The following is a 20,789-nucleotide window of genomic DNA, read 5'->3' as shown; positions in this document are numbered from 1 at the left end:
TAAAAATTTCTTAAATGTTATTCAGTTTTCTCATTTCCCATTTATCTGACAGCTTTCTCCCTTTTCCACTGATTCAAGAAAAATAACAGAAACTGTTACGTTTCTTCACTCCAAAGAGTTTTGTAACTTTTTGGATTTTAAACCAGTAAGTTTTATTCTTAATTCTTAGAAAATTTATTCTGATAAATGTTCTTCAAACCATGATTTTACGTATTATCTGGCTTATTACTGTTGTTAGATAGGGAATGACATTTTCTTGTGACTTTTTACGTTCGACGTAGAAGGTAATACTTGATAGTTTACATATAAATCATCATTTTCTCTTTCAACATATATATATATACACGCACACATATATAACATATATACTGTTTATATACACACACTATACATAACATATATGCTATATATGTTGATTAAAAATATTTTGGAAGTCTTCTTTTAGACTATGTTGAAGTTATTCATCTTATTTTTTGAATACCTTTGGTGGTAGAAAATCTTTCACTAATTCCAAAATTACATCTGCCCTAAAATAAGAGTGATATTCAAAACCAAGGTGATTAATTATGTTTGTTGTACAGTTGACTCTGAACAACATGAGGGTTAGGGCTGATCCCCAGCACTGTTAAAAATCTTTCCCAAAAGTTTGCTACTAGTAAGCTACTTTTGACCAGAAGGCTTACTGAAAATATAAACAGTCAATTAACATATATTTTGTATATGTATTTTGTCCTATATTCTTACAATATAAAAACTAGAGAAAACAAAATATTATTAAGAAAATCATAAGAAAGGGAAAATATACTTACTGTCTATGAAGTGAAAAGGAATCATCATAAAATTCTTCATTGTCTTCATATTGAGCAGGTTGAGGATGAAGAAGAGGAGGAAGGGTTGGTCTTGATGGCTTGGGGTAGCAGAGATGGAAGAAAATTCATGTATAAGTAGACCTGTGCACTTTAAACCTATGTGGTTCACAGGTCAACCATAATGAAACAATTGGGATTTTTTTTTTTTTAAGGCTAGTCAAGTGAAGCAGTGGGACTGGAGAAAGAACAAATCAATCTGTAACTGATTGTGATCAATTAGTCGTAAACACCACTGCACTCAGACCAGCCAGGATGATTTATTTATGCTTCATTTAAAGATATTTTGAAGGCAATATTACACAGGCAATTCAAAATTGATTTTGAGTGATGGCAGCATTATTGGAATAAGAGAACTCTTCTGATGATGATTGTTTAATTATGAATAGTAAACAAAAAGCAAATATTTAGAAAGCTGTAATTTTAAAATATATTTTTATTGCTCATGTATCCAGCCTTGAACATTTGTTGTTAAAATTACTTTAAAGTATTTACAGATTTTAGTCTTCCTTGTATTTTGAATAATCCAATGCCAATAAAATATGATTTGCCATTTTATTGCTTTTTTTGTAAATGCAAAGAGAGATTAATTTATTTTAGTTTACTTGAAAGTATATCATAGGCATCTTCACCTTATTAACAACTTATAGTGATTTCTCTTTTTTTCTACCACAGCTGACAGATGTGTTTTAACAAAAAGCAAAACAAACAAACAAAAAACAAAACAAAAAAAACCACAACAAAAAAAAACCTTTAATCAGAAAGTCCGATTAAATTCAATATTAACCTCATATTCTTAAAAATATTTTGGAAAAGTCAACAAGATACATCACAGAAAGCCAGGCTGCTGCTGACAATTCTTTGGTGGAAAAGTAACTTGCACACTTATCCAAGCTGCCTAAATGATTATCAAGCCAAGTTTTTTTTTTTTTAATAGATTTTAACATATACTAAAGAAACTATACAGATATTCCCTAACAAAACAAAACTTTAACAATGAAGTTAAGGTATGTAGTAAAACCCAAATATGAAAATACACATGAATAATTTACAAAATAAGCCTTTAAATCTTAGAAAACTAAAATGGGGAGACCTTACTGAAGGATAACATACATAAAATGAGGACTAATAGCAAGAAACAATCCTTAACAGGCCGGGCGCGGTGGCTCACGCCTGTAATCCCAGCACTCTGGGAGGCCGAGGCGGGTGGATCACGAGGTCGAGAGATCGAGACCATCCTGGTCAACATGGTGAAACCCAGTCTCTACTAAAAATACAAAAAAAGTTAGCTGGGCATGGTGGTGCGTGCCTGTAATCCCAGCTACTCAGGAGGCTGAGACAGGAGAACTGCCTGAACCCAGGAGGCAGAGGTTTCGGTGAGCCAAGATCACGCTATTGCACTCCAGCCTGGGTAACAAGAAAGAAACTCCGTCTCGAAAAAAAAGAAAAAAAAAAAAAAAAAAAAACTAACAAAAAAACAAAACAAAACAAAAAAAACACGTAGTTTTTCTTTTTTCCTAGCCAATTCAGTTTTACTTAGATATATCTGATTACCAATCAATACATACATAGATTAATTTTTTTTCTACTCAACTACTACTATTTTTTTTCTTTTTCATCTTTTCCCTAATTTTTCCTTTGGTTTGATCAGTTGAACTCAAAAGTTTTGGTACCTAAAATGAGTATCAACATTTATGGGAATAGCACTTCAGAAGTGCAATCCTAGAAAAGGCAAATTTTTAACAGAGGTGGCTTGACAAAGTTAAGCATCCATTCTCAATATGACAATGTCTCCCATGTCGATCACAAGGTTAATGGCTGCTCTTGGCTAGATCACATGACCCTGCATGATACTGGAATACTTCCCGGTGAGGTACTGCAGAGCTATATGCACACACACCTATGAAGGGTTTCAATAAATGCAAAGCATCGTTTTAAACCATTTCAGTAGAATAAATTAAAAAATTCTATTTCTATTGGCTTGCTTTGCTTCTTGAGCTGGCTTGGAGTGTTGTTGGTGATATAGAAGACACAACAGTTAGTTACTGCCTACTCCAAGCTCTGTAGACTTTTGCACTTCCTGTTCTTCAAGCTTCAGCATGTTTTGCTTTGCAGTGATTATGGTATTTTTCATTAGCATTGCCACTGTCATGGGGGCAACATCTCCAGGAACTAGAGTGATATAACTAGCTTTTTGCATAACTCCTTTAAAATCCACATTTCCAACAACTTTGGTTTAGCAGTTACAGGATCTTGAACTATATCTATTCCCACATCAGTAACTATTGCTCCTTCCTGGATCATATTTACTGTGATCAGATTTGGAATGCCTGCAATGAATATTACAATATCTGCAAAAATTTTATGTTTCTTCAACTCCTCTTTGGGAGTATATCAATGAGATACTGTAACAGTGACATCACTTCTGTGACTTTCATGTACCCCATCTGCGTGCAGTGATATTGCAATGGGCATTCCAACAATTTTTTTGACCTTCCAGCCACAATCATATTCTTTCCTAGAGTTGGAATGCCAGTTTGCTTAATTATTTCCCAGACACCCCATGGAGTAGCTGATACATGGAATACTGGTCCAGACATATTCACCCTACATTAATTACATGAAAGCCATCAACATCTTTATCTGGAGAAACAGCATGGCAGAGCTTTCTCTCAGTGTGCTCTGCAAGAGGCAGCTGAACAAGGAGGCCATTTACATTATCATCATTATTCAGTTTATTGGTTAAATTCAACAGTTCTTTCTCTGAAATTGAACCTGGTTTCACAATGTTCTAATTTTGTTGATTCCCACATCTGCAGCTGCCCTGATTTTGCTGAGGACACAGGAGTCACTTGCAGGATTCTCATCGACCAGAGCCACGCTCAGGCATGGCTTTTTGCTGCCAGAGGCCATCTACTATTCTGCCTCCTGCCACACTTCCTGCTTGATCTGCTGGGCGAGTTTCCGGACAACAGCTTCATTTAGTTGGGAATGGGCTCTTCCCAACCATAGCCACACTCAGGTGTGGCCATTTGTTCCCAGAGACCATCTACTCTTCCGCCTCCTGCCACACTTCCTGCTCGATCCTAGGGGCGAGTTTCCTGACAACAGCTTCATTTAGTTGGTAATGGGCTCTTCCCAACCATAGCCACACTCAGGTGTGGCCATTAGTTCCCGGAGACCATCTACTATTCCGCCTCCTGCCACACTTCCTGCTTGATCCTGGGGGCGAATTGCCTGACAACAGCTTCATTTAGTTGGGAATGGGCTCTTCCCAACCATAGCCACACTCAGGTGTGGCTGTTCGTTCCCAGAGACCATCTACTCTTCCACTTCCTGCCACACTTCCTGCTTGATCCACTGGGCCAGTTTTCTGACAACAGCTTCATTTAGTTGGCAACGGGCTCATCCCAAGAACTCCACTGCTTCATCCAAAGCTGATAGACCAAGAGTGAGTATCTGTCAAGAGCGACAATTTTTAGGTTGGCCAGCTGTCCAGTTGTTGCAAAAGCTTAGCTCAGTCGAGCAGTTGAGAGTTATCGGACGCAGTAAGAGCGTGTCCCTGAGGGAGTGCAAAAGAGCTGCCGCTAGGTGGAAAGGGCGAGGGTGGAGGCGGCAGCGCTGAGCTGGCTGGAGCTCCGGGGCGGCCAATGCTGACTTGAGGGAAGTCCCAGCTGTAGCCCGCGCCGATGCCCGCTGTGGACCAACAGTGATTTCAAGTACAGTTTTGTTGAAGGAAGATAGATACGTTCATTGATGGAAATGAAGGTAGAATTTTTTTTACAAAAATCAAGTACCACATTGAAATAATATTAATGAGATTAGCTGTGACACAGTCTCCCAGCAGGAGACAACACGCTGGGAATCAGAAGTACCTGGGCAAATGCTTTTCAATTTTTTTGCCTTTGTGTCCCAGCCTGGTCAAAGTTCTGAAAAACATTCATTTTAAACTAAATTTCAACTAGTTATGAAATGATTAAACACTTTTTTAAAAATATTCTGACTTGGTGCCTAAGTATTCGATTTTTTTTCGGTTACATATCGAAATTTAAGAACATATAAAAATGAATTATTGCAAAGTTACCACCTTCTATGTAAAATGGTTTTTCTTTTCTTTTCTTTTCTTTTTTTTCTTTTTGTCACACTTTCCCCCTTAACAGACCTTTGAGTTTCTTTCTTGCAGACCACAGTATCTATACATGGGGAGCTGTACTTTGAGAATACATATGTCCAGGGATGAAGAGTTTCTTTTTCTTTTTCTTTTCTTTTTTTTTTTTTAAGAGATAGGAAAAGAGAATGGGGAGGAAAGGTGGGGCAGAGGAAAGATTAGATTTTTTTTTTTTTTTAATAATAAGAAAAAGAATAAAGAGGAAGAAAGAGGAAGAGGAAGAGGGAGAGAGGATGGGGGTATTGCTTTATTGCCCGGGCTAGAATGCAGTCTAAATATGGGTATGCCTATAATTGTCCTTAATAATGGAGACATAAAAGAAAATGAGGGAAGAGAATAACAAACAAGGAGCCAACCAACATTTCATTTAAACTTCTAAGTTGATATGATGTGGTAGTGATAAGAGTGTATATTTTGTGTATTTAAAGTGGAGAGTTCTATAAATGTTAATTACGTTTACTTGTTCCAGATCTGAGTTCAAGTCCTGGATATCGTTGTTAATTTTCTGTCTCATTGATCTGTCTAATATTTATGTTGAAGTCTCCCGCTATTATTGTGTGGGAGTCTAAGTCTCTTTATTAGTCTTGTATGTCTGGGTATTCCTGTATTGGGTGCATATATATTTAGGATCTTTAGCTCTTCTTGTTGTTGCATTGATCCTTTTATCATTATATAATGTCCTTCTTTGCTTCTTTGGATTTTTGTTGCTTTAATGACTATTTTATCAGAGGCAAAAATTGTAACTTCTGCTTTTTATTTATTTATTTCAGCTCTCTATTTGGTTGGTAAATCTTTCTCCATCCCTTTTTTTGAGTCTTTGTGTATCCTTGAATGTGAGATGGGTCTGGATGCAGCATACTGATGGGTTTAGTTTTTTATTAAAATTGCCTGTCTGTCTTTGGATTGGGGGATTTAGTCAATTTAAATTTAGAATTAATAATGATATATGTGAGTTTAATACCATTTAATATTAGCTGGCTATTTTGCCCATTAGTTGATGTAAATTCTTCATTATATTGATGCTCTTTTTGGTATTTTTTAGAAAGGCTGATACTGTTTGTTCCTTTCTATGTGTAGTGTTTCCTTCAGAAGCTCTTGCAAAGCAGGCCTGGTGGTGATGAATTCTCTGAGTGCTTGCTTGTTCGCAAAAAACTTTATTTTTCCTTCACTTATGAAGCTTAGTTTGGCTGGATGTGAAATTCTTGGTTGAAAGTTCTTTTCTTTAAGGATGTTGAATGTTGGTCCCCACTCTCTTCTGGCTTGTAGGGTTTCTGCTGAGAGATCTGCTGTAAGTCTGATAGGCTTCCCTTTGTGGGTAACCTGACCTTTCTCTCTGGATGCTCTTAGTATTTTCTCCTTTATTTCAACCCTGGTGAATCTGACGATTATGTGCCTTGGGGTTGCTCTTCTTGAGGAATATCTCTGTGGTGTTCTCTGTATTACCTGAAGTTGAATATTATCCTGCCTTACTAGGTTGGGAAAATTTTCCTGAATAATATCCTGAAGCATATTTTCCAGCTTGGATTCATTCTCTTCGTCACATTCAGGTACACCTATCAAGCGTAGATTAGGTCTTTTCACATAGTCCCATATTTCTTAGAGACTTTGCTCGTTCCTTTTTATCCTTTTTTCTCTAATCTTGTCTACTTGTTTTATTTCATTGAGTTGGTCTTCGACCTCTGATATCCTTTCTTCTGCTTGATCAATTCGGCTGTTAAAACTTGTGCATATTTCACGAAGTTCTCGTGTTGTGTTTTTCAGCTTCATCAATTCACTTATTTTCCTCTCAAAATTGTGTATTCTTGTTCACATTTCGTCAAACCTTTTTTAAAAGTGCTTAGTTTCTTTGGATTGTATTAGAACAAGTTCTTTTAATTCACAGATATTTCTTATTATCCACATTTTGAAGCCTGCTTCTGTAATTGGAACACACTCGTTCTCCATCAAGCCGTGTTTCGTTGCTGATGAGGAACTGTAATTCCCTGCTGAGGGAGAGGCATTCTGATCTTGGGTATTCTCAGCCTTTTTTGGCTGTTTTCTTCCCTTCGTTGTAGATTTATCCATCTGTGGTCTTTATAATTACCGTCTTTGTAATTGGGTTTCTGAGTGGACGTCCAACTTATTGATTCTCAGCGCCGAAATCTGAGCAACCCACTGCGTGGACTAAATCAGCTGCGTTAAGATTGATGGTGCTTTTCTGACTCTGCACCAGGAACCAACGCTCCGAGGCGCGGGTCACAAGAGTGGCGCTGGCGACCCGTGGGGCTCCTCCACTGGGAATCTCCTGGTGCATGAGCAACAAGAATTCAGCCAGGCACGGTGGCTCACACCTATAATCCTAGCACTTTGGGAGGCCAAGGCGGGTGGATCACGAGGTCACGAGATCAAGACCATCCTGGTCAACATGGTGAAACCCCATCTCTACTAAAAATACAAAAACTAGCTGGGCGTGGTGGCACGTGCCTGTAATCCCAGCTACTTAGGAGGCTGAGGCAGGAGAATTGCCTGAACCCAGGAGGCGGAGGTTGCGGTGAGCTGAGATCGTGCCATTGCACTCCAGCCTGGGTAACAAGAGTGAAACTCCATCTCAAAAAAAAAAAAAAAAAAAAAAAAAAAGAGAATTCATGTGAAGGTGTGGCATCCTCTCGTTCTTTGTGCTTTCACTGGGAGCTACAATCTCGAGCTGCTAGTGATCAGCCATCTTGGATCTCTCTCCAAAATGGTTTTTTTAATTGTTGAAAATGATTTCCCTTGAATTTCATTGACATCCTCATGTTTTAAAAATTGCAGGATTTGTTGCACAAAACCACAGTTCACAGTATTCTTACATTTTATGATTTTACGAATACCTGTTATCTTCCCATGGAAGCTTTCAGTTTTTATCTTCTAGATATGTTTAAAGCTTGTAATTTGTATGGAAGCCTTTTTTATCCATAAAGTTCCAATCCAACAAATGTATTGTTTTTCTAAGTGCAAGCTCCTTTGCAAATTGTTTTGTCCCTGTCTTATTTTGGGTACTCTTCTTTTTATATTTTACAGTCATCATATATTTGTTGACATACAGTCAGATACAGCAACCCAAGGTTGGTGCCCCTTAGCAGAATCCTGCACTCTTGTCTCCTTTATTAATACCTAAGCTTCGTTTTGCATTCACCATTTCCTTTTCTTACTCTGAAACATATACATTTCCTGAAGAGTTCATAAAAATATATTTGTAGTTTAGTGAGTAATGTAGTTTGTTTATAAAATGAACTCTTGGGTAACCTAAATCAAAAAATAAAAATGGCAGCATTCCAAAACACATACCCAGTCTATTCATGGCATTCTCCGTAATTACACTTCTATCCCTCCACCCTGGAGGTATCCCCATGTCTTAATCTATTTTGTACTGATAGAATATCTCAGACTAGGTAATTTATAATGAACAGAAATTTATCGGTTCATATTTCTGGAGGTAATCCATACCATAATATTTGGCTATATTATTTTCTTTTTAATATAATCTCCCATTATATGAATATTTCATAATTCATACTACTGTAAGCGAACATTGAGGATGTTGGCAATTTTTGGTTAGCGTAAGCAATGCTGTTACAAATGCATGTGTGTGAATGTATTTAGGGTAAATAGTGAGTTACATACCTTAACATTTTCCTGGTGAAACAACTCTTGGATTTTAATACTCAAACTTTAGAATGTAGGTGTCTGCAATATACTTACTTGCTGATGTCTTACCAAAAAAACTATATATTCATGCTCCCAAAGCTCGATACTTCATTTTAAACAAAACTCTGTGTGTGTGTGTGTGTGTGTGTGTGTGTGTGTGTGTGTGTGTGTATAAAGACCTGAAAATATAAATATTAAGGTGATTAGCATTGGTGGACACCGATGTTAATTAAATTTATTTAATTAAATTTAAAGATTTTCTATAGTGCACACATACTGCTTTTGTAACTATACTTTTTGGAAGTACAAAAAGATAATAAAAAGTTACCCAATTTAACTGATTACTTTTTAATGGTGTGTATTTCCTGGTAAGGATTAAGATATAAAAGACAAGTATTTTTGGCCTAATAATAATTCTATGCATGACTAGCATTTCATATGCTGGATAATCTTTCTGGAAATAATGATTGCCTTGATTGTCATTACAAAGACGATAGTGTCATAAATCATCTGGTGTCCTCATCTTCTGTCCTAATTATGTGCATTTTAATATGAATCTTAAAATAGGTAAAATGGTTCTTTCCCTATTTTAGCATTTTACAGTTTTGCTTCTATCATTTTCTTCTCTGTTATATTATGTTTAGTTTATTAAAGGAAGACATAGATTGATTAAAATGAATTACAAAGAATTTATATGTAGATGGCTATCAATAACTATGAATAGGTTTTTATACTCCTACTTATTTCATTTGATAAATACGAATTTTCAAAAACATGCTTATTTTCTTCCTACTCTCTTTTCAAAGCCTGGATCATAATTACTCACTTCTATACCCCAAAGTAATAAGAGCGATTTATGATAAACCCACAGCTAACATCACACTAAACAGGCAAAAGCTGGAAGCATTCCTCTTGAGAATGTGAACAAGACAAGGATGCTATTCTATAGCATGTAATTGTAAGCACTCTCACCACTTCTATTCAACATAGTCTGGAAGTCCCAGCCAGATAAATCAGGCAAGAGAAAGAAATAAAAGGCATCCAAATAGGAAGAGAGGAAGTGAAACTATTTCTTTTCACAGACAATATAATTCTATACCTAAGAAACCCCATCCCATAGTCTCTGTTCAAAGGCTCTTAGAACTGACAAATAACATTAGTAATGTTTTAGGATACAAAAATCAGTGTCTAAAAATTAGTACCATTTCTATACACCAGTAATGTCCAGACTGAGAGCCAAGTCAAGAACATAATGCCATTCACAGTAACCACGAAATAAATAAAGTACCTAGGAATATAGCTAACAATGTAGGTGAAAGATCTCTACAATGAAAATTGCCAAACACCACTGAAAGAAATTAGAGATGACACAAACAAATGAAAAATCAATATCATTAAAATGACCATACTATCTAAAGCAATTTGCAGGTTTGATGCTATTCTTATCAAATCACCAATGACGTTTTTCACAGAATTAAAACTATTCTAAAATTCATATTGAAGCAAAAAATAAGCCTGAATAGCAAAAGCAAAGCAATTATAAGTAGAAAGAACAAAGCCAGAGTCATCACACTACCCAAATTCAAACTATACTACAAAACTATAGTAACAAAAACAGCATGGTACTGGTAAGAAAATAGACACATAGAGCAATGGAACAGGCTAGAGAACCCAGAAATCAAGCCACACACATACATCCATCTGATCTTTAACAAAATTGATAAAAACAAGCAATGGGAAAAGGAATCCTTATTCAATAAATAGTGCTGGATAACTGACTACCTGTAAGTAGAAGATTGAAACTGGACCCTTTTCTTTCACCACATGTAAAAAGACTTAAATGTAAGGCCAAAAACTAAAAACCCAAGAAGAAAACCTAGGAAATATCATTCTGGACATAAGCCTTGGCAGAGATTTCATGATGAAGATTCCAAAAGCAGTTGCAACAGAACCAAAAACTGACAAGTGGAACTTAATTAAACTACAGAGTTACTGCAAAGCAAAAGAAACTATCAAGAAGGTAAACAGACAACCTACAAAGTAGAAGTAAATATTTTTGAACTACACATCTGACAAAGATCTAATATCTAGAATTTATAAGGAACTTAAACAATAAGCAAAACGAAACAGCCTCATTGAAAAATGGGTAAAGGACATGAACAGACACTTCTCAAAAAATGGCATACAAGCAGCCAACAAGCATATTAAAAATGCTCATTCTTACTAATCATTACAGAAATGCAAATCAAAACCACAATGAGATACTGTCTCACAACAATCAGAATAGCTATTATTAAAAAGTCAGGCTGCTCATGCCAGTAATCCCAATATTTTGAAAGGCTGAGGTGAGAGGATTGCTTGAGCCCAGGAGTTTGAGACCAGTCTAGGCAACATGGTGAGATCCTGTTTCTATAAAAATAATAATAATAATAAATTAGTCAGGTGTCATGGTGCATGTCTGTGGTTCGTTATTCAGGAGGCTTAGATGGGAAGATTGCTTGAACCCAAGAGGTTGAGGCTGCAGTGAGTTGTGTTCATGACTCTGCACTCCAGCCTGGGTGAAAGAGCAAGGTCTTGTCTCACACACACACACACGCACGCATGCATGCACGCACACACACACAAAGAAAAAAGTCAAAAAATAGCAGATGTTGGCAAGATGTCAGAGAAAAGAGAACACTTATACACTGTTGATGGGAATGTAAATTAGTTCAATCCTTTGGAAAGCAATTTGGCAATTTCTCAAGGAACTTAAAACAGGGCTATATTTTGACCCAGCATTCTCATTACATTTTATACGTTCAATCTTTTGGGGCTGTTGTCATTCTTTATACTTTTACATATGCTCTTAATACATAATGGGTTAATAATGGGTTAAAGCTATTAAAGCTAATATTTTTGCTTTAAATAGTTGATTGATCTTTTAGACCAATTAAAATATAGCATCATTTCTGTCTGAAAAATTTTCTTTTACATTTTATGTAGTATATAAACCTGCTGGCAATGAATTCTAGTTTTTTTAGACAGTCTTTGTTTTTCTATGTGAAAGGTATTATTACTAGGGATAGAATTCTGGGTTGAGAATTTTTCTTTTTCAGCACTTTAAAAGCTAGACCAGTGTCTTCTGGCTTGTGCCATCCATCTAATTGTTATCTTTTTTTCCCCTGAATATATGTATCCTCCTTTTTCTCCTGCTGTCATCAACATTTCTTCTTTGTCTCTTGCTTTCAGCAGTTTGAAGATGGTATCTTTGGTAGGGAGCATGTATGTTTGTGTAATTATCCTTCCTGATGTTCTCTGAGCTTCTTGAAATGGTGGTTTGGTGTCTGTCATCAATTTTGGAGAATTCTTGGCCCTTTTCCTTCAATATTTCTATTGCCTTTTTCTCTGCTTCTGTTTCTAGAATTTCAATTACCTGTATGTTAGATGGTTTGATATTGCTCCACAGCTCTTAGATGCTCTCTCCTGTTTTTTTTTTTTGTTGTTGTTTGTTTGTTTTTTTAATTTTTTTCCCCAACTATTTTTTCTTTGGTGTTTCAGTCTGAGTAGTATCTGTCAAGCTATTTTCAAGTTTACTAATTCTTTTGCTAGATTCTTAAGTCTACTTATGAGCCCGTTGAAAGCATGCTTTGTCACTGTTATTGTGCTTTTTCTAACGTTTCCATTTGATTAATCTTGCTGTTTCCATCCTTCTGCTGAAATTACCTGCCTGATCCTGCATTTGTTCACCTTCTCCCTTAGAGCTTTAAAGCATATTAGTCATATTTATTTTAAATTTCCTGTCATTTAATTTCAACATCTGTGTCATATCTGAGTCTGGTTCTAGTGATTGCCTTTTTTTTTCTTGGTAGTGTGTGTATGCATGTGTTTTATTTTTCTTACTTTTTGAATACCTTATTATTTTTTGTCAAATACCACTCATGTTATGTAGGAAAGAATGGTTTATTTGCCTGGAAATGGGTATATCTTTTTTTTCCTGCTAGGCCTTTAATATCTGGGTTTGAGTTAATCTATTCAGGAGTCAGGCTGAGTTTGAAGTTTGTTTCTGCTGTGGCCCCAGTATCATTCTGCAGTATCTGCAGTTCCTACCTTCAGGCCAGCACTTTAAGAGTTGCTTTCTTAGGACTATTGCCAGTCTTTTTATGAGTTCCTGGTGGCGTCTGTGGAGAAAAGATGAGAACTTTACCTTCATCTGCAGTCCCTAGAACTCTCTGCTCTCTCACTAGCCCACACTCAGCTTCTACTAATTTATTAATAATTCTAGCTGAATTATTCTTACTGACATCTGGCTTCATCTGCCCCAGGGAAGCAAGTGTTTACATCTTGTCTCTTCTTGCTGGAATTGTCTTTCCATAGAGTTCAGACTAGTTAATTGATATATGAGTTCAGCTCTCTGATTTGAGAGTCATGAATTTGCAATTTGCCCAGCATATGTTGTTAGAATGAGATCTCTCTAATCTGCATAGAAGCCAGAGTCTAGTAGATTCCATTTTGCTTTGTTTTACTGAAGCAAGAGATCTAAAGTAAGTTTGCTTAATAAGAAAGAATATTAATGTGTATTAATGGGAGAATGTTTGCTATATTAGAGTATATATGGTATATAGTTCTATTACTAATCTTATTTTACAGAGGAGAAAATAAGGCTCAGAAGGGCTAAATAAATTGTACAGAATCATTCAGTAGTAAGTAATAAGCTGGCATCTCACCCTACTATACTACTTTTCTTATTATTAGCTTTTGAAAAATTGTGGTAAAATATTCATAACATAAAATTTAACATCTGAACTATTTTAAGTGTATAGTTCAGTAGTGTTGCATACATTCACATTTTATAAACTTTTTTGATCTGGACACTACAATTAAACTTAGAGTGTTAGGTTGTTTTTGCATTGTTATAAAAGAATACCTGAGGCTGGGTAATTTATAAAGAAAAGAGATTTAAATGGCTCATGGTTCTGCAGGCTGTATGAGAAGCATGGTGCTAGCATCTGCTTGGCTTCTAGTGAGGGCCTCAAGAAGCTCACAATCATGGTGGAAGAAGACAAAGATACAGCATGTTGCATGGTAAGAGTGGGAGCAAGAGAGAGGGGAGAAGTTCCATGCTCTTTGAAACAACCGATCTCACATGAACTACCAAAATGAGAAATCACTCATCACCAAGGGGACAGTGCTAAGCAATTCATGAAGGATTTGTTACTATGATCCAAACATCTCCCACTACGCCCCACCTCCAACTTTGGGGATTACATTTCAATTTGAGATTTGGAGGAGACAAATGTTCAAACTGTATCATTCATCCCCTGACTCGGCAAATCTCATGTCCTTCTCACATTTCAAATATAAGCATGCCTTTGCAATAGTCTCCCAAAGTCTTAACTTGTTTCAGCCTTAACTTCTAAAGTTCCAAAGTTCAAAGTCAAAAGTTTCATATGAAACTCAAGGCCAAGTTCATCCCATCTGTGAACCTATAAAATCAAAAACAAATTACTTTCTTCCAAGATATAATGGTATTATAGGCATTAGGTAAACATTTTCATTCCAAAAGGAAGAAATTAGCCAAAAAAAAGCGGTAATAGGCCCCATGCAAGTCTGGAACCCAGCATGGCAGGCATTATATCTTAAAGCTCCAGAATAATCTCCTTTGATTCCATGTCCTCCATCCCAAGCACACTGGTTCAAGGGGTGAGTTCCCAAGGCCTTGGGCAGCTCTGCTTTTGTGGCTTTGCAGGGTGAAGCCCCTGTGGATGCTGTCATAAATTGGAGGTGTGTTCATGCAGGTTTTTCAGGATCAGGATGCAAGCTGCCCATGACTAACATTCTGGAGTCTGAAAGGCAGTGACCTTCTTTCCATATCTCCGCTAGACCATGTCTCTTTGTGGGATCCAGCTTCACATTTCCTCTTTACACTGCCCTAGTAGAAATTATCCGTGAGGGGTCCAGCCCTATACCAGGATTCTTTTTGGCCACCCATACTCTCTCTGACATCCTGTGAAATCTAGGAGAAAGCTGTTAAGCCTCCTTCATGCTTGCATTCTGCATGCCTGCAAACTTAACACCACATGAAAGCTAGTAAGTCTTATGGATGTGACCTTCAAAGCTTTGACCCAAGCTGTACCTGGGTCTTGTTGAGTCAAGGCTGGAGCTAGAGCTGCTGGGTTGTGGGGAGCAGTGTTCTGAGTCTGAGCAGAGCAATGGGGCCCTGGAACTGGCCCCCCAAACCATTCTTTCCTCCTATGCCTATAAACCTGTGATGTGAGGGGCTGCCTTGAAGACCTCTGCGATGCTTTTGAAGTCTTTTTCTCGTTGGTCTTAGATAAGAGCACTTGGCTTCCTTTTAGTCATACTAATATCACTAGCAAATAGTACTAAAAACTTAATAACAAGCACATTGTTTAAAAAGTGTGAAATGAAGAAAACATAGAAAGAAAACAGAAAAGCATTTATAATCTCTAAACCCAGATAGAACCAGTTTAAACATTTTTTTTTTCTTTTTTAGGGTTCTTTCTAAATATTTATGTTTGTGTGCATGTCTTAAGTGGTATTATTCTGAAAAGAATTTTTGAATGATAATTTATTTAACCTACTAAACTTCAACTGATATTGTGTTAGACTGTGTTGGTTTTATTTATTGGCCAAGTTTTTCTCATATTTAATCTGTAGTCTCCTAACTTTTCCAAGTCTTTTCTTTCAAAATAAAATAAACATACATTTTTATTCATTTAAAAAACTTAAGCTCAAGTCTTTTACATTTATTTTTATTTGATTTAAATGTGTGGGCTCTGACCATGATTCCAAACTCCTGAGTTTACTTTTAATCTTCATTCCATCATACATCGTGCTTCTATTCTTGGAACTTGTTGTTGAGGGCAAAGCACTCTTGACACCTTCCATGAGAGCCTTAATTCTATTGGGATAAAGGTATTAATTCTCTTAAGCAGATGTTGGCAATTGGTTTTTTGTAAAAGGCTAGATGGTAAATTTTTTCATTATAAAGCACTAACTTTGTAACAGTGTACAATCACATTTACCACTAATTATGTCATTAAATTCTCAAAACCATACCCTTCATTAACTGTGTGTTAGTAAATGTTTAACAATCACCTATCAGGAAAAGACAAACAAACCTTGATTTCTAGTTTTTGATGATATCTGTGGGTTAACCACTCCAAACACGGCCAATTTCAAACTACCACCACGACATCACTGAATGTGGAGGAAGGAAGAGGTAAACACAATGGCTTTCCCCAACCAGTGCAAGTTCATTCAAGCATACCACTGTTACGCTCCGCAGGTCCCCTGGCATGGCTGGGACATGTCCTTGGTTCTTGGTTACTATTTATATTTCTAGAAACTACAACCTTAAATTCTGAGGCTTTCTATTATCCAGGAAGTCTGCAACAACAACATGCTTCACCCTTCTGCTAAAGTGTATACTCTCTTATTGCTAAAGACTTCAGGTACATTAAAAATGTTCCTATGCCTTTCGCAGACTTTCTTTCTGCCTTCAAAAAGACCATCAGAAGCTTAAGTGTAAAAATTTGTATTAAGCCTACATGAATCAATCTAAAGACAAAACAAAGAGATGTGTCAATCTATTTTGTGGTTAAAATTTGTTTGTAATAGCCAGGAGGAGGTAAGGCTGTCCTAACTTGGGGGCTTAGTGCAAACTTAATATAGGGATAGTCTTAACATAATTTTAATTTTAGACTTTTTATGGAATGAAGAGACTGAGCCACTCATGGTAATGTTAAAATAAAGAGCTTTGGGGGTATGTATTAAATAAAAAAATTACAGAATCTATTCTTCAAGACTTTTGACTGAGAACTGAAATACTAAGGGACAAGGAAGGTTCATAGAAACTCTCCAGTATATATTCAGCATAACATTTGGAATAATAAATTTTAGTGAGAAAACACATAGTTTAATACTTTCTTGTGTTATCATTTCTCCATATTCCAGGATGAAATCAATACAAAGGACAGAAAGAATCTTAAAGTTAAGTAATTTCTCATTCCTTACTCCCTTTTCTTTAATCTCCATATAGCACACTATCACCAAGTTATCAACATTCTTCTAAAAGAGGAAATTTGAACATAAAACACATCCTTATGATAAATAAAAGCATATAGGCAGGAGTTGTAAGCTATTTAAATTTTCTTAGGGATTGTGATTTCAAAACATTCCTTAGTGAACTAGTGTTGCTATTAATCACCTTTATAGCCAATAAATTATGTTTTATGGGATTTTGGTGCCAAATCTTATCGCCAGTAAATTATGTTTTATGGGATTTTGGTGCCAAATGTATGCTTTCCTTTCTCTGTGAATGAAAGAAAATTTACTTAGATTTATCCAATAGCATCTAAAATATATGAGAACCATTTTAGGTTATGATTTAGCTACCTCTATATTTTTTTTCTTTGTATCTGTTAACCCAAGTATTTTTTTGTGTGTGAGATAAAAGGAATACATGCTCATTAATAAAAAATTGGAAAATATAAACAAGATTTATAAATAAAACTAAAAAATCAGCTATAACCCTAACACTTGTAGAGAACTACTGCTAACATTCATAGTATGTTATTTAGAACTTTTCTATGCACATAAATATTATTAAAAATTGAAAATATAGTCTATATACAGTTTCAAATACTAACATCTTCAGTGTATATATATATGAGCCTTTCCCTGTACTATAAAATATTTCAATTCTGTGATTTTTATCTGCTGAGTCATAGTCTATCATACAGATACTTCATAAATGAATACTATATCATTACAATTCCTCAATTCCCAAAATCCAAATAGCTATGAAAACAAAGTATCTTTGTAACTCATTTGGTGGCACCTAAGCTGGCCTGATTTACTTTGGTGGTAAGATTCAAGTGAAGTGATTTGAGGCTTTTTATTATTTAGTGTATCCCAGTTACAGTGAGATATTCCACAACCAAAATCTTACCAAGATTGATTATGAGGTGTTGCCTGAAACCTTCAGGGGTTCAGTCTATGCATTCTAAAATTTTAAAAATGGTAAATTTAAAAATAAAAACTCCAAGGATTCAAAATGGGAGATTATGGATATTTTTGGTTTGGATTTTTTTCTTTTTATAGCTAATACATCAATGAACTTTTATGTGTGAAAATCTTTTGCATACTTTGTATTATTTCCATACCATATACTCTACTGAATAAAAAGAAAATATGTAAGGATTGTTAAGGCTGTAGTATTTCAATTATTTGCCAGAAATCTTTACCACCAGAAATGTATGAAACTGCTCATTTATCCAGTCTATCATTGATGGGCATTTGGGTTAGTTCCAAGTCTTTGCTAGTGTAAATGGTGCTGCAGTAAACATACGTGTGCATGTGTCTTTATAATAGAATGATTTATAATCCTTTGGGTATATACCTAGTAATAGGATTGCTGGGTGAAATGGTATTTCTGGTTGTACCTTTAGGAATCACCACATTGTCTTCCAGGATGGTTGAACTAATTTACACTCCCACCAACACTGTAAAAGCATTCCTATTTCTCCACAACCTCTCCAGCATCTGTTGTTTCCTGACTTTTTAATGATTGCCATTCTATCTAGCATGAGATACTATCTCATTGTGGTTTTGATTTGTATTTCTCTATTGACCAGTGATGATGAGCTTTTTTTCATATATTTGTTGGCTGCATAAATGTCTTCTTTAGAAAAGGGTCTGTTCATATCCTTTGCCCACTTTTAGATGTTTTTTTTTTTCTTGTAAACTTGTTTATGTTCTTTTTAGATTCTGGATATTAGCCCTTTTCAGATGGGTAGATTGCAAAAGTTTTCTCCCATTCTGTAGGTTGTGTGTTTGCTCTGATGATAGTTTCTTTGGCTGTGCAGAAGCTCTTTAGTTAATTAGATCCCATTTGTCAATTTTGGCTTTTGTTGTCATTGCTTTTGGTGTTTTAGTCATAAAGTTTTTGCTCATGCCTATGTCCTGAATGGTATTGCTTAGGTTTTCTTCTATGGTTTTTATGGTTTTAGGTCTTAAATTTAAGTCTTTAATCCATCTTGTGTTAATTTTTGTATTATGTATAAGGAAGGAGTCCAGTTTCAGTTTTCTGCATATGACTGGCCAGTTTTTCCAACATTTATTAAATAGGGAAACCTTTCCCCATTGCTTGTTTTTGTCAGATTTTTCAAAGATCAGATGGTTGTAGATAGGTGGTATTATTTCTGAGGCTGTGGTTCTGTTCTACTGGTTTATATATCTGTTTTGGTACCACTACCATGCTGTTTTGGTTACTGTAGCCTTGTAGTATAGCTTCAAGTCAGGTAGCATCATGCCTCCAGCTTTGTTCTTTCTGCTTAGGTTTGTCTTGGCTATATGAGCTCTTTTTTGGTTCCATATGAAATTTAAAGTAGTTTTTTCTACTTCTGTGAAGAAAATCAATGGTAGCTTGATGGGGATAGCATTGAATCTATAAATTACTTTGGGCAGTATAGGCACTTTCACAATATTTATTCTTCCTATCTATGAGCATGGAATGTTTTTCCATCTGTTTGTGTCCTCTGTTATTTCCTTGAACAGCTGTTTGTAGTTCTCCTTGAAGAGGTGCTTCACATCCCTTGTAAGTTGTATTCCTAGATATTTTATTCTCTTTGTAGCAATTGTGAATGGGAGTTCACTCATGATTTGGCTCCTATTATTGGTATATAGGGGTCCTTGTGATTTTTGCACATTGATTTTGTATCCTGAGACTTTGCTGAAGTTGCTTATCAGCTTAAGGATATTTTGGCCTGAGATGATAGGGTTTTCTACATATATAATCATGTCATCTGCAAACAGGGATGATTTGACGTCTTCTCTTCCTATTCAAATACCCTTTATTTCTTTCTCTTGCCTGATTACCCTGGCCAGAATTTCTGATACTATGTTGAATAGGACTGGTGAGAGAGGGCATCCTTGTCTTGTGCACTTTTCAAAGGGAATACTTTCAGCTTTTGCTCATTCAGTATGCTATTGGCTGTTTTATATTTCTCTGACTGTCTCACATATACTCTTAGGCTTTGGATTATCTTTCTTTCTGAGGGGGTGTCAGGTAATTTTCCTTTATGTCAGAACAATTAGCTCCATTGTTTTCTTCCCTTTTCCCCCCTGCTCTACAGAGCAACAAATCTCATTCCTCTTTTGGCCAGGAGTGTATGAAGAATAAGTTAAATCTGTGTTTCTAGATTGAATTGCAAGTAGGAGGAGAACAATACTGTTCTAATTTATCTTATTTTTCATCTGCTTATGTGTGAAATCTCTGCATTAAAAAAATAAACTCTGGGTAATTGCAATCGCTTCATCTTTCTTATCTAGCTTTCTTTTTCTTTTCTTCTCTTTTTTGTTTTTTGAGTTGGAGTCTCACTCTGTTGGCCAGGCTAGAATGCATTGGTGTGAACTTGGCTCACTGCAACCTCCACCTCCTTGGCTCAAGTGATTCTCCTGCCTCAACCTCCTGAGTAGCAGGGATTACAGGTGTGTGCCAACATGCCCGGCTAATTTTGTATTTTTTGTAGAGATGAGGTTTCATCATGTTGGCTAGGCTGGTCTCAAATTCCTGACCTCAAGTGATTTGCTGACCTTGGCCTCTCAAAGTGCTGGGATTACAGGTGTGAGCTACCCTGTCCTGCCCAGCTTTCTTTCTATGCATGAAAACTCCAGGGATGGTGTGTTTCTGTTGCTGTTGACATCCTGAGCTGCATGGAGTTGCTCTTTATTCTCAAGTGTAGGTATTTTTCCTTCTTGCTGTCAATATGCAACTTCAGTCTGATTCTCTCCAAGTTGGGTTCTCTTCAATAGAGAACTTCTATGTACCCTACTTCTCAATTTCCAGTGTCATGATAGATCCGACCTTCATTATTTCTTTCCTATATTGGACAACAAAATCCTCTTTACTGGTTTCCCCGCATTCAGTCTCACACGCTCTTTTCCAAGCAATTCTCCAAACATCTACCCTTGTGATATTTTCTATCATCTAATCAGAGTATACTATTTCATTACTAAATATTCTAAATGCTTCCCATTGCCTTCAAGGAGATGGTTTAGTAAAATGCATTAATTCCCTTCAC

At 36.1% G+C, this 20,789-nt stretch overlaps 1 pseudogene; it reads right to left on the bottom strand.

Annotated features, from left to right (window-relative positions):
- Positions 1–2,904: 2,904 nt before the first annotated feature.
- LOC101042970 (bifunctional methylenetetrahydrofolate dehydrogenase/cyclohydrolase, mitochondrial-like) lies at positions 2,905–20,670 on the bottom strand (annotated as a pseudogene).
- Between the last annotated feature and the right edge of the window lie 119 nt (positions 20,671–20,789).

This window comes from Saimiri boliviensis, chromosome 1 (assembly GCF_048565385.1).
Source record: "Saimiri boliviensis isolate mSaiBol1 chromosome 1, mSaiBol1.pri, whole genome shotgun sequence".
Classification (NCBI taxonomy): Eukaryota; Metazoa; Chordata; class Mammalia; order Primates; family Cebidae; genus Saimiri; species Saimiri boliviensis.
This window is presented reverse-complemented; position numbering and strand designations above follow the sequence as displayed.